General features: G+C 41.8%; 1 protein-coding gene across 7 annotated transcripts in view; it reads right to left on the bottom strand.

Annotated features, from left to right (window-relative positions):
• Positions 1–14,582, bottom strand: part of Elmo1 (engulfment and cell motility 1) — a 531,134-nt gene that overhangs the window by 157,800 nt on the left and 358,752 nt on the right. The window lies entirely within an intron of this gene.

Raw genomic sequence — 14,582 nt, 5'->3', positions numbered from 1 at the left:
GAGTGTCTTTAGTTGCACTACTGTGGTGGCCTTATTGTCTTGAACTAATTCAAAATATTTACTTTTCACAATAATTCTGATTGGGTGGCCAGATCCAGTGAATAAGATGGTTAAGGACACACTGTCATGGTTTTACAATCTTGCCTCTTTGTTGGATAATACTTGCCAGCAAAATTCACTATGTTTTTAATCACAGAAAGTGATCAAAAAGTCCACTCATGAAAGTGGACTTCCAGAACTGTTCCAAAAGGTGTCAAGAATACACAACTAAGTGTATTCAAAGTGAGTGGGATTCATGGCAGCTTTTTTTTGTACCAGGGATTGAACTCACAACCTTGCCCTTGCCAGACAGGCACTTATGCCATTGAGCTAAATCCCCAGCTCTGGCAATGGGTTTTTTAACTGTAATACAATTATAAAAACATAAACACTGTGTATTTTGATCACACCGTGTATATACTGTTATATGCAGTGAAAGTATCTCTTAATTGAATCTCTTTATTGATTAGATTTCAAAGACAAAGGTGGTGGCATTCCAGGAGAGAAGAAAGAGGAAGGATGGGAGCCCAGTTTTCAGTGGAGACCTCTGCCCTTGATGATGACCCTGCAGCAGATCACGTGGATGAGCACCAGATCTCAGTGGTCACACAGCAAATACTCGGGTCTAGACTCCAGGCCCTGTGCCTTCAGCACACCTAAGAGGAGGACGTGCTCCAGCTGACTTCAAGTTGTTCCATGCCACCTTTGTTTATCTTCATCCTTCTTGAATACAATAAATTAGAGACCTCTGAGCAATCACCACTCAATGTGGGTTGGTACAGCTCACTCCTTCTGAAAGGCATAACCAGGTCTGAGGGTATGGGAATCCCACTTTCTCGTAGACACATGAGGGCATATAGCCTGTGTGATGGTTTAGATCAAGTATGTCCCTCAGCAGTCTCGTGTTCATAAGGGGCTTGCACAAGATGATTGGATCATCTTCTTGTTTCCTCACACCATGTTCACTATGAAATGGTTGAGCAGAGTGGGATGGCAGAGACTAATAGTGGCAAGAATGCCAACTGGATTTGACATTTTACTTATCAGAAACTGAACCAATGGCCTCCTAAAAGCATTCAAATGCTCCCTAATTGACTTATGCAGACCGGTCTGTGTGCATATCATTCTCCCTGCATGTTACAGGGGTATTTGCTGTCCACCTGGCTAACTCACTTCACTGTGCTCACCTAATTCCCACCACCCTCACTGTCACTCACCCTTTCTTCATGAGATAATAAATTCTGGGGGAGGTCTTGGATCAAGCCTTTATTCCATAAATCCTCACCTTGACCAGACGCAAGACCCCTTGACCTCTCATAACTGTGAATATGTTTTAGTGAGTTGCACTGTAAGTGATAGATTGGAATTAATTCACCTGGATTCCAATAACATATCAATAGGATTATAACTTTCCAGGCTGCGAGCTAGACAGAAAAAGGGATTACAGTACTCCATACTGGGACTACAATAATGGGGCATTGTGCTCTTCTGTGGATTAGGTCATGGGTGAGTTCACAGCTGAGCATGCTGTGAGGAGGTAAGATCTGGTAGGAAGAGGTGGGTCCGCTGGGCTGGTGGTTTGTTAGGAAGTGTTTCCCCTCTTCGCTCTTAGCTTTGCTCTCTGCTTCCTGGCTGCCAAGATTTCAGCACTTTCTGTCTACCCAGGCCCTTCCACCATGTTGCTTTTGCCTTGGAGCCAGCCATCTACAGACTGAGACCACGAGCCAAAATAAGTCTGTACTCTGCCTTCTCACTAGGCTTCAGAGAAGATAAAATGACACAGTTCATGGGAAAGCATGTTGGGAAGAATGAAAGTTAACATAGCTATGGAGACAGGTGGCAGTGATGATGATAAATGGTACACCAGCGTGTCGCTTTCTGGAACATGGGCTGTTCTGTGACATCTCCCCTCTCCCTCATCAAGCCATCCACCTCTCAGCAATGAGAAGAACTAACTAAGTCACTGTACCATAGCCTGTGTCATTAGCAGAGAGACACTGCCAAATGTGAAATTTTGACCCGAGACACAAAGGTATTTAGAGAACTTGGGATGCAACACAGGCAAACTGTGCTGTTTGCTCCCCTGAGCCCAGAGCTGTCAGGCCCACTTTCATCTGCACTGAAGCCTGTGAAATTTACAAGTGTGCAGAAGCACCTTGAAATGCTGCGGCCACCCCAGGACTTGTTATTAACCACATTATCACAGTATCATTTTGGACCTAGTGTGATTATATGTGTACTTTGTGCCCCAGTTAAAATTTTTATGAGATCACTGCAGCTGAGAGAGTCAAAGGAACCTAAGACCCATCAGCTCCACTGGGTGAGGAGGGAGGAAAACAAGCTCGTTAATAACAGGCCAGACTTGTCAGGGGCACATTCTGTGCCAAGGGCACCACAGCACGGAGGCTGCAGCAGCCTGCAGGCAGGCATCCTGGGCATTCTCATTTATACAGGAGGCAGAAGGCAGGTGGAACCTGCAGAAATGAAGCCTTTCATCATGGGTTCTTTTTTTTTTTTTTTTGATGGCCCCAAGTGAGCATCTGAATGTACAGTTCAGCTGACCCAAGAGAGGCCACCTGCCTTCCTTGACATCAAGAACTCAAGACATTTCTCTATGGCTGCTGCTTTGAAAATTAATTTCTCCCCTCACTCTCCTGGATCTCTTGATCTCCTTCTGCCACAGAAACCCAGATCATGATCTGCAGTCCGAGGGGGCTCCCAGCAAGTGCACAGTAAGCACCCGCTGACAAGAACACCTGAGCAGGGCCATGGCATCAATGCAAGTAGGACCTGAACCTCGGGCTTCAAGTGGGCTTGGGTGGTGCCCTCAGTTTACCTCACCAGGCACAGGTGTCTTTTACTGTGATAATCTTTTTTTTTTTTTTAAATAAGAATTCACTGTTGTGTTTCTTACTTCATATAATCACTTCTTACAACAAGCACATGGGGGTATTGCTACTAATTTCTTCTTATTTAAAGATTAGAAACAGGAGATTTCCAAAGGGTAAGTGACTCATTTGAGGTCATGTGAATACTAGCATTAATGGCAGGATAAGAATTCAGATTAATGTGGTTCCAAAGTTCACTGTTGTGCTGATGAGCTCTACTTGTTCATTCTGCTCTCTGATAACTTCCTATTGCATCTCCCCCAAATAAATAAAAATAACAGTTCCTCCACTCATCAATGGTCTACGTGAGGTAAAACCATGCAGGAGTATCATATTAACTGTTGATGCTAAAAGTATACTAAAATGCTGGGATTTCTCTATTTTTGCCCTATTTCTCCTGGCTTCCATGGAGTTGGATGCAAATCATCAGCGTTGCAACCTATTCTTGGACTTCTTCTTTACCCAATCCTGGGCCAAGCTGTACTCTTGCCAACTATTTTGGGTCTCCTTGGTTTCTGGCACTTATTGACCTCTTCTGTCTTCCCTGAGATGTTCCCAGCCTCTTCTGCAACAGAGTGGAGTGTTGGGTTAAGGGTCCACAAGATGGATTCATTGTTTTCATTCATGATGACAATGTGCCCAGTTAAAAATCAGGCACATCGATAAAAGTAGCCATAGGATAGAAAACTAATAATAGAAAAATAGAATTTTCTGAGTAGAGCTTCCAGCGAACACCTTTAAAAAGGAGATTTAGTTGGCTTTCCCCCTTCGGGGCTACTAATTACTATTTTCATCCTGATGAGCACCACATTGTACAGCTTCTTACAAATTCCAACAGTGTGAGAGCATGAGAAAGAGAAGAGGAACCAAGTGAAAACACTTTGAGGCCCAGGAGATATGAAGGCGGTAGAGTCACCAATCATTCTGCCCAATTGTGTAAGAAACCTAAGAGCATATTTGGATCTGAAATCTGAAAGTGCACATGCTGTGGGTATATTATGCTGGGTACTCTTCTAAGAGCCTTTTCTGTCTAGATCTCTGAATTCACAGTGACAACACAGGCACTATCAAAATCCATATTTTAGAGATGAGAAGGTGGAATGACAGTGAAATTAAATGACTTGCAGTAAGAGGGCCAGGAATCAAACCCAGAAGTCTGTCTCCAGAGCTAATCATTCTGCTTCCCTTAAAAACATGGGCTTATCCTCTTCCTGTGCATCTTTAGTTCTCCGCCCTCTCAGTAAGAAATGTGGGAACAACAAAATAAGAGCAATTTCAATCTTGCCATGCTGCATAGAAACGATGAGAAGAATTTCATGGGGTTTGCAAATTCTTGTTCTAAGCATGCTCTCCTATTAGAGATAAGTATTAAGTTCTAATGCTGTTTCTGTAAAACTTACAAAGTACAGATATTTGGCTTTAAAAGTTACCCAGCAGGAGGAACTGGTCCAGATAATTCTTTCCATTCGTAGGCAAGAACTGTCAGAGAGGCAAAGGGTTTGCCCAAGAGTTTGTAAGGTAGAAGGTCACAAAGATGCTGCAGGTAGACTGCCAAGGTTCAAATCCCACCTTTACTGCCTATGAGCTGAGTCATACGAGCAAGTAACTTTACCCCTCTGTGCCTCCGTTTTCTCAACTGAAAATTAGAGACAACAACAGTGCAAAGGATGCCCCACTGTAAGGATGGGAATACGTTTGGGGCAGGAGGGCAACCACGTTCAACTTCCAAATGGATTCTACCCTCATCTACTCTTTTATAAATGTGAGCCTGTGTCAGATTACACAGATGGACTAAAGAATAGGATCCTTGATTCAGAGTTTCAAAACCAAAGCAAACAACAGCAGGAGAGTGAGGTTTATCACTGGTTTGTAAGGAAAACAACAGCTCTTACTGAGGAGAAGAAAAGAATCAAATTAGCAAGCAATCATTTTATAAATGAAACTTAGAGCACAGTGTTCAATGAGACAAAACAAGTGAGATATCTTAAAAACCACGTTGTTTTTAAGCACACGAGTTTTTTTTAACATAATGAGATTCTGCTTCATATAAAAGAATCAAAAAAAGAAAAAAGATCAATTCATTGGAATTTTAAGTCTGAAATGTATATTTTCAGAGCTGAAGGTAGGATTCTATTAATTTAGTGACATTAATGAATTTATAAGTAGGCAAGCTTTGAAAGCAATCATAATCTGCAATATAGTTTTTAAACATAAAAATAAGAACATGGTACAGTTATGTAGCATTTTGTTTGTTGCCTTAGTCCATTTTCTATTGCTCTAACAAAATGATTAAGGCTGGGTGCTTTATAAAGAAAAGTGGATTAATTAGTTTACAATTTAGCTAAAGGCCTCTGGCTACATCACAACCTAGTAGATAGGATAATTGTGGTCATGTGGGAAAGACAGAAAGTTAGAACAATATGCAAGCAATCTCATTTGCTTTTTTATAACTGCTCACTGTCTTGAGAACCCACACGAAGAGCCCACATTAATCTTTTCCAAGATCATGTCCCCAGATACCTACTTCTGATCTCTTAAAGGTTTCCCCACTTATTATTCTATATCAGGAACCAACGCTGTAGCACAACTTTGGGGTGCAGCCCACATCCAAACTGTGACAACAATCAAAGTCAGTTTGTTCTTATTTGGCATTTGCTTATGACGTAAGGCAGGTGGAGTCATGAGGGCGTCAAAAAAACCAGGGCTGATGGGCTGGGGATTTAGCTCAGCAGCATAAGCACCTGCCTTGCAAGCAGGCAGTTGTGAGTTTGATCCCTGGTACTGATTAAAAAAAAAAAAAAAAAACAGGGCTGATGATGCAGGGTAGCATCTTTGTGAGGGATCTTGTAAAGGTCCCCTGGCCTCCTTAGAGTCCAAGATTCTTACCTATAAAAGAGGTACACTGATTTCTAGGGTTTCTGCCAGTTCTAAAATCCCATTTATCTATGTATACACAAGTAAGTCAGATCATGCATTTTTCACTTTCTAATATTCATCAAAAATTATAGAATTTGGAGATTGCACTTGCACTGAAGTTTAGGCCCTTAATTATTACTTCATTTTCAACAGGATGGCTGCACATTTCATTTAGGGTGCTAATGCATGAGAATGGCATTTGATAGCCCTGGAAAATTCCTGATGAACTAGTACTTACCCTTAAGAAAACTGTTAGTTGTTTTCACACTCTTTGAACCTATTCGTGCCACATAATGCAGACCTGTATATGAGAAAATTACCTGACTAAAGATGGAATGACAATTGACACAGGAAAAGACACACTACTTTTGTTCTTTAAAGGGAATTTTCGAAGATATACAGTGTTTGAGACAGTGAATAGCTTTCTGTGATCGTGACCATCTCTGAGAGACTCTGAACCCATTTATAAATGCCTAAGGAGACAGATTTGAGAGACACTGAGCAAAATATAGTATTTTTACCATGCTATTGTAAGCAATTTCGCTAGCAGTGGTATGTGGAAATAGTGCACACTGTAAGAGAGATAACTAGGCCTAATATACAGGTATTTTGTTATAGAATTATAACAGGAAAAAGGGGATAAGTCGTATACTTCTAAGAATAGGTGACACATGAAAATTGCCGGAAGAGTCTGAAAATCTGACCAGCCACCCCCAGCCTGGAAACCCATTATGATACTTCTAGGGTCAATCTGCATTATATGGCTATGAATTGTCAGAGGAAAATGGATATTTATACCTTTGCTGAAAAAAGACATCCTACCCTTTCCAGAAAAACTTGAGGCTTCCATTTTTAGACCTGGTGTTCGGTAATCATCTGATTTTGGAGGGTGGTACTATGTGGGAGGGTGCAGAAAGTTCAGCACCTTTTGTAAGCAGAAGAGGTGAAAAGGGGAGTGAGAGCAAAGAACTCCAAGTTCTCTGCTGCTCAGGAGCTCGGCCTCTGAAGAAGCTGCACCCCTGCAATTGGGGGATGACACATCAGGGGCTTTAAGCCTTCTCAGCTGCTCCCAGCTTCTGCAGTCCAGTTGAATGGAACTCTGGGTACTGTTCTACCCTTCCCCAAGCCCAAGTATAAAATCCACACTGAGAAGACACAGTCTCTAAGCCAATGCCAACGAAACATTGACATTTTCCTTTGACATGGAGCAAGGAAAGAAAATACTGGCTAGTACTGGGCTGAAAATCAGACACATAGCCCCCAAAGACAGCCAATTCAGCCAAAATCACTAAGGCTGCATCCCAGGCTGGTGGTGTGCGTTACCAAAAGAGCAGAGAACCCTTAGCCAAGGTTGGTCTGGGTGCAAGTCCTGATGTGATACTTAATAGCAATGCGACCCTACTCCTTACAATTCTACACCTCCACTTCTCAGAGAAAAAGAGGTTATATCCTCTTTCTCATTAAATTGTTGTTGGATTAAACACAAGTGAAAAGTGATCCATATATTATCTCATATGAAAGAAGTCCTCAGTAAATGTCAGTTGCTACTAGGTTTAATACCAGAGTAATTATTAAAGTACTTAACCAAAATGTAAATCCGGAGGACTTAATGCTACCAAATGAAAAAGCTCATTATAAAATTATAATTCACAACATGGTGCTCTTGGCACATGAATGGAAAAACAGGATGGAAAACAGTAAGGAGACCAGAAAGAGAGCTACACATGTAGTCACTAGATTTATGATGAAGTGACAGCACAATACAAAGGTTTTTCTATACTTTGTGCTGTATCCACTACATATGATCCTGGAAAAAATAAACTGAGGTTCCCCACCACACACTTCTACAAAAATCATCTATAAGTGGATCATAGATCAAAATGTGAAAGAAAAAAATAATGAAGACTTTATGTACCACAGGGAGCATATCCATGATATTAAGGTGGACAAAAGTTTCTTAAACAACAGAAAGTCACTAACCATAATGAAAAGGTTTTATCAGACTGGGTTAAAGGTAGGCATTTCTGTTAATCAAAAGATACATAAAAATGAGAACTGCAGTATAGGAAACAAAAACCTGCAACATTGAGACGTGGTATCCATGGAATCCATAAGGCAGTAAGGAAGAGAAAGACAATCCCATAGCTAGGAAAACAGGCAAAACATGTGCACTTCATGAGACACAATTTCGAAATGGCCAATAGATACTTGGAAAGGTGCTCAGCTGTTTTACTCCAGAGGGAATGCAGCTTCAAACAACAGTCAGCTGCATTCCCAGTCCACCAGAATGGCTGAAAAGAAAGGATACAATATATTAATTGTTAATAAAACCACAGAACGAACGGAATCATGTACTGGTGATGGATGTGTAAGATGATTCAACCAATCTGAGAACTCATTTAGCAGTGCTTACTAAAGCTAAAACGTTCTTACTCTGTGCTACCGCAATTCCAGCCAAAGATAGAAACTCAGGAGAAATACTTAAGAATGTGCTCTAAATGTTCACAGCAGTACTAACTGTTACAGCTCCAATCATAAAACAATCAAAATGTTGATTCAACAGCAGACTAGTCAAGTAAATTATGGTTTATTCAAATAGCTGCACCCATACTACAAAGGCATTATTTTTAAGTGCTATGCCAGAATATGAACATACTGAGATAATATGCTTAATAACATTAATGACTTGAAATGAGCATTCTGTTGCTCAAAAAGAGCCCTAGCCCACGCTATACGTGCACAAAGTACAATATGGGATCCTATGTATCTGAAGCTCAAAACAGGCACAACACATCTAAAGGACTGGAAATATGACATTGTTCTTTTGGAAGGAGGAAGAGTTCAGGAGTGGGAAGGAGGCTGCCCCAGAGAACCCATGGAAGCTGCATAATACTGTCTGGATGATAACTATGTAGATGGTGGTGGTTAGAAATTTCACTGAGCCATGCCATTCTCTGAAGATCTGACCACCTCTGTGTATACAAGTTACGTTTTTTTTTTAAAGTTAACATTAAAAAGTAGAATATGAGTTTTAAGGAGAATGAGAAGGGACAATGACATTGTAGACAATGACAATGGAAAGTTATTTCCAATGTATGTTTTCAATGGGCTTTTCAGAATTAATGCTGTACTTTCCTTGCCCATCAGCATTGGAAATAGATTAATATTTCATGTAGCCAAGTTTACTGGTTGGATTAAAAGTCATATAACTTTTCTACACAGGCAAATCAGTGCAGTCACCTAAATGGTACCAGTTTCTGGGGCTGGACATGTGACACCTCTCCATCTCCTGAGTACTGTTGTATACTGTTTTTCATAGAGACTCTACCCATATGAAAAAATACAGCAGTTGGTGGCACAAAGGCTATGACAGATCTGACTGGAATGCATATTAATATATTAAGATGCTATGCATATTATTCATTTATCAATACAATCATCTGTTCACCCATTCATCCATCCATCCATCCATTCATCCATCCATCCATCCATCCATTTCTTTTACCATCCAACTATCAAGGTAGTTAGGCTTGTGTCTCTGAAAAAATTGTTTCTGAGTTTGAATCTTGGCTCTGCCATTTACTTCTGTGTGACTTTGAGCTTATGACAAGTACAGAGGGGGAAAAAGAAAGGCTTAGGTCCACAGAGTGCTTTGTAGACCACATGATGGACCTTATTCCACCTGCAATGGGAAGTCATCAAGAACATCCATAGAACTGTGGTAAAGTGGTAACCTTCCATATATATTATTACTCGCACTTTTGGTCTCTTTTTATTGGAATTAAAATTCCTGCAATTTGAGAAATCTTGTTAATCTTGTTATTGAGTGTTTAAATATATAAAAGGTTGAGTGGCAAACCAGGTGGTAACTTTGTCACAAAACAACTAGGAGTATTTATTCCGGATTTGGGGAGGGGCTGGGGGTAAAATTCTCCCTTTGAAACTAAACTGTGTGATCTCAACCAGTCTTCTAACATTTTTTAAGCTCTCCTGCTATGATGAAAATAGCAATAACTTATATCTGGTAGGACTGAATGGATTACATAAAACATTCAGCACACTGCCTAGACTCTAGTAAGCACTCAATAAATGTTAGTCATAAAAATGTTGTACAGACTATAAATATGATGTACAAATGTTTCCCAAAAAATCCTTGGTTTAAGGTTTAACTCGGATGAAATCTTATGCACTAAATTTCCCATTATGAAGGCACCTAACTCCCCTGGAAAGTTTCAGAACAAGACTCCCAAGGTCATCACACGAGATGCTTTAACCAAAGGACAAAATATGCAGGAACTGTAGTATATTAAGACTTCTGCTAAGAGCAAAGTGACCCCTGGGAGCTCGCTTATAACTAAGACTGATTTTGCTCGTGTATATTTGCTCTTTTCCATTGTCCTCAAATTGCAACAATCAAGACATGTAGGCAACAGAACCTGGATGCCTGATGCCTCATCTGTTCATAAAAACCATCACTGCGGGAGTCACTGACAAAGTAAGAAGCAGCTCATTCTTGGACCAAAAGGAAGGGCAGGAAAAGAATTTGTTGGAAGGAGTGCAAGGTCTGTGGAGTGAGTCAGCAACCAGGACATAAGCGCACAGCACAGCTGCCTGGCTCTGCATGCATTGCCTTCCGGGTGGGTGTCCCCTTGCTCTCCGCAGGGTGAGATGGTAATGAATTTTGTGTCAGTCTGACAGGCTAAGGGGTCAAAGCAAAAAGTGAATGCAGGAGGCCCTTTTCTCTGCCTTGTCTTCCCCTTCAAGGATCTACATTCTCAGCTTCCAGGCTCTCAGGACTTGAGTGTGGAGTGATTTGCCCTACCCTGCCCCTGGGTCTCCAGTTTGCAGACAGCACATGCTGGGACTTCTCGGCTTCCGTAATTGTGTGACGTAACTTCTCCTAACCAATCTCCTGCATATATACATATTCATGAATATGTATGAGATCTACTGCGAGTAATTTCACGTAGCCTATTGCTTTGGTTTCTCTGGATAACACTGACAAGAACAGGAAGGGATGCTGGAAGATTAAGCAAGTTCTAGCTGTGTGGTAGCAGTTCTCGCAGGCAGAGGAGAGCACATTCAGAAGTGATCTCTGCACGCGCTTGTCACCACTTTCTTTAGTAAGAAAACAAGTCTGAGAAGTGGTATGTCAAGAAGCTGTCCTCAGGTGTGGTGGCGCATGCCTGTAATCCCAGCATTTGGGAGGCTAAGGCAGGAGGATGGCTGTGAGCTCAAGGCCAGCCTGAACTACATAATGAAGCTCTGTCTCATCAAAGAAACAAATAAAAACAACAACAACAAAAGAGGCTGTCAGTGCACATTTAGCCTGGGCATGAAGCATTGTGCATCCAGCCACCTGAGATGTGCATTCAAGGGCTGGGCTGGAGGCAGATCAAAAAGCAACTGGAAATGCTTTGCTGAAGACCAGTGAGGACTGTGTGTGCTGGGCCAATGTGAGAGCTCGTGTTACACCACGTGTTCCTGGGTTTAGGGAACTGTCAGAAATAGGTTAAAAAAAAAAATTCTGAATAGATTTGATGAAAGATTAAGGAAGGAGCACGTGCCAAGACTTGTTCAAAGCACATTTTTTTTCTTGTTTCCAGAGCTCTATAAACATCACCCAGTGAGTTCATCACCTTACAGTGATCACCTGCAGATGTCACGATAAATGCAAATACTTCAGCGAGGCAGTCAGCCCCATGTGACCCATGCCATGCCACCATTTCCAATTTTCTCTCACCTGCGAGTGAACCCTCACCGCAATCCCTGCTTCTGCCTCTTCAGCAGACAAGCACCCTGGTGCATGGCCACACACACAGCTGTACTTTCCCTTCCCCTGGGACACTGCATGTCTCCCAAGGTTCAGGCCTTTCCCCTCTGAAGCTAGGCAGGGGTTCTTCTGCCTTTGCTTCCACACATCTCTGCTTCTTCCATCTGCTGCACCTGCTGGGACCTCTCCACCCTCCAAGACAGTGAGCAAGGAGAAACTGAGCCTTGGCATGGTCGAGTCTGCATCCTTCACGGACTTTGCTCGGCCAGATTTCCAGAGGCACAGAGCATCCAAGCTTTCTCAAGTTTCTCTCCTCTTTATGCCTTTACATCCACACTTTCCTCCTCTCTGGATTTCTCTGTCTTGTTTCATGCAGAGGACAGAAGAGTCCCTAAATTTTGTATGACAGCACAGCATAGATAGGAGCCCACTTAGATAGGTGGTGCTCACCTGGGAAGACTGTACATCCCCATCCCTTCAACAGGACCCATCTTCCTCTCTGCCTCCCCAACTTCCTAAGTGGCAAGTATGCGGGTGTTCTCTTAAAAGAGAACAATAAAGAATCTTCTAATGGAAGCAGATTAATTCAACACAAATTCAACAGGGAAAGCTGTGGTGCCACACACCTGTAATCCCAGCACTCTGAGAGGCTGAGGCAGAAGAATGGCAAAGTTCAAGTATAACTGGGCAATTTATGCATCTTAGAAAGACCCTGTCTTAAGATAAAATATAAAAAAAAAGACTAGAAGTGTGGGGCTCAGTGCAAAGACCCTGGGTTCAATCTCCAGCACTGCTCACAACATTTAAAAATCAAGAGCAAAGAAAAATAAATCTGTTTCTGAAAGACAAAAATGTAATTCTCCTCTGGATCAGTTGTCACCTCCCAGTCCCCAGCAAGGGGTCTCCCTGTAGCATTACCACTTGTCTCACTTATCAGGCACCAGCTCCTTAGGGCTCATCCTAGGCTTTTCCGGGTCTCTGTTGAGTGAACACATGACCCCAACATTTGCTCAACAGCATTAACAGCGAGCTAACTCTAGGTGGTAGAATTAAGGAAGACACAGGGGACATTAAAAGAATAATCTACTGACAATCATGCTGCAGCTAAGGTGGGATTTGAGGGGATAGAGATTTGTATCAGTAAACAAAGAAAGAGTCAAATCCTTAACATCTTTGCCTTACTCAATTCTATCCAGTACCGGAGACAAGAAAGCATAAGGACTGCACTATCAGCTCTGGTCACATGGGAGCGGTGACAGGGGACGCAGAGGCCCCCTCTGTCTGTGGACAGAACATCCAGCCCCAGAGCACATCCTGAAGCACGGTGATAATAATTTAGAAAAGGTCAGGCTTCATCCAGGCACTTGACTGAGATTTACCAGAAAAGGGAGAAAACGAAAGGATAAGGCATTAAATATCAAGCTGGTAACAGCTGGCTGCAAAGTCTGAAAAGGACATAATCTGAATAACATGACACTTGAGGCTTCTGCTTCAGCAAAGATGGGGGAAGGGGCATTTATTTCAGGACAGGGAAATGACCACAGGCCCGGAGCTGTCTCCATCCAGGTGCTATTTGTTTGTTTGTTTGTTTTCCATTTGCATAGTTTTGCATTTCCACAAGTTTGGGGCAGCCACTATGTACAGAATGCAGAAAGGCAGTCTAGAAGAGGTGTAGCAACTCCAGAGCTAGCAGGAGCCACACAGCAGTTTGGAGCCCTGGTCCGTGCTGTCTCTCATTCACTAGGGAGCCACTTCCTACTCTAGAAGGAAGCTGATGCTTACCAGGATGCTTATCTGCTGCGATTTAAGATAAAAATTTCACTTTTCTACTCTGACTCAGTATGTACATGAAGATCTGATCTTGACAATGAAAGTAATTGTTGGATACAGAGGATTCTATCCCTTCCTTCCCATACTTGGGGACTGAACCTGGCGAGGGCCTTTCTGCTAGCCACTGAGCTACAACCCTAGCTGCTCCCCTCCCCTATTTTTCAAATTTTGAAACATGGTTTTGTTAACTCACTAAGTTGCCCAGGCTGGGCTCAGCCTTTGCAGTCCTCCTGCATCAGTCTCCCAGAGTGCTGGGCTTATTAGGCATGCACCACCATGCCCAGCCTGGACAGGTAATTCTTACATCTGGTAAACCAGCATCGACTTTTCTAATGCAGCTACAGCAGGTGTATATTCTCACAGAAATGTTACTATTGTAATGCCTGGAAAAAAGATCAATACGTAGACTTTGTTTCAGGGATCTTTTATTTGCTCATTGGTATAACAGATGCTTTTTGTAAAAAAGAAGAAAACATATTGGTCTCCTTTAATAAAAATCTAATATCCTAGATTAAGAAAATCAAGCTAATCAAAATGTTTTGTTATATTTTATTGTTGTTTTTATGTAATATGTAGAGCTTTTCATTAATGGTGCTTTTCAATTATTAAATTATTCAATTATAGAATTAAACACGTTCCCATGAGATGTGTTTGAGTCTTGTTTCTACTTCACAAGTCACAAATAGGAGGCACAGAGAGCCAAAGAAACTCATGTACGTCACACAGTCAGAGAGGAGGAGCCAGAAAGTATACACGGGAAGCAAAACTCCAACTAACAGAGGCCTTTTTCTTTTTTCTTTCTTTCTTTCTTTTTCTCTTTCTTTCTTTCTCTTTGTTAAAAAAAGAACAAAACAAAAAAAGAACAAAAACGATGCAGAATTTCGAACAAAATAATAGATTAATACTGGTTGGTATATTGCGTATTGTTAGCCTCAGAGTACTGAAAGAGTAAGTAAGATCCAAAATGTACAAGAGGTATTGTGAAAGAGAAAGAAACTGCTCCAAAGCAGAGACTTTATTCACAACCAAATCAGGGTGTCTGCAGTGGACCTGCAGGGCTCCCCAGCCGAAAGGCTTTCCAACTACCAGCTGCTGCTGTTGCTCCTACCACTGTGCAGTAGACGATGCAGCCTTTC

The sequence above is a fragment of the Cavia porcellus genome, unplaced genomic scaffold (genome assembly GCF_034190915.1).
Source record: "Cavia porcellus strain 051 isolate PalLab524CR breed Dunkin Hartley unplaced genomic scaffold, mCavPor4.1 scaffold_23, whole genome shotgun sequence".
NCBI lineage: Eukaryota > Metazoa > Chordata > Mammalia > Rodentia > Caviidae > Cavia > Cavia porcellus.
Note: the sequence above shows the minus strand (reverse complement) of the source record. Positions and strands in the feature narration are given on the sequence as shown.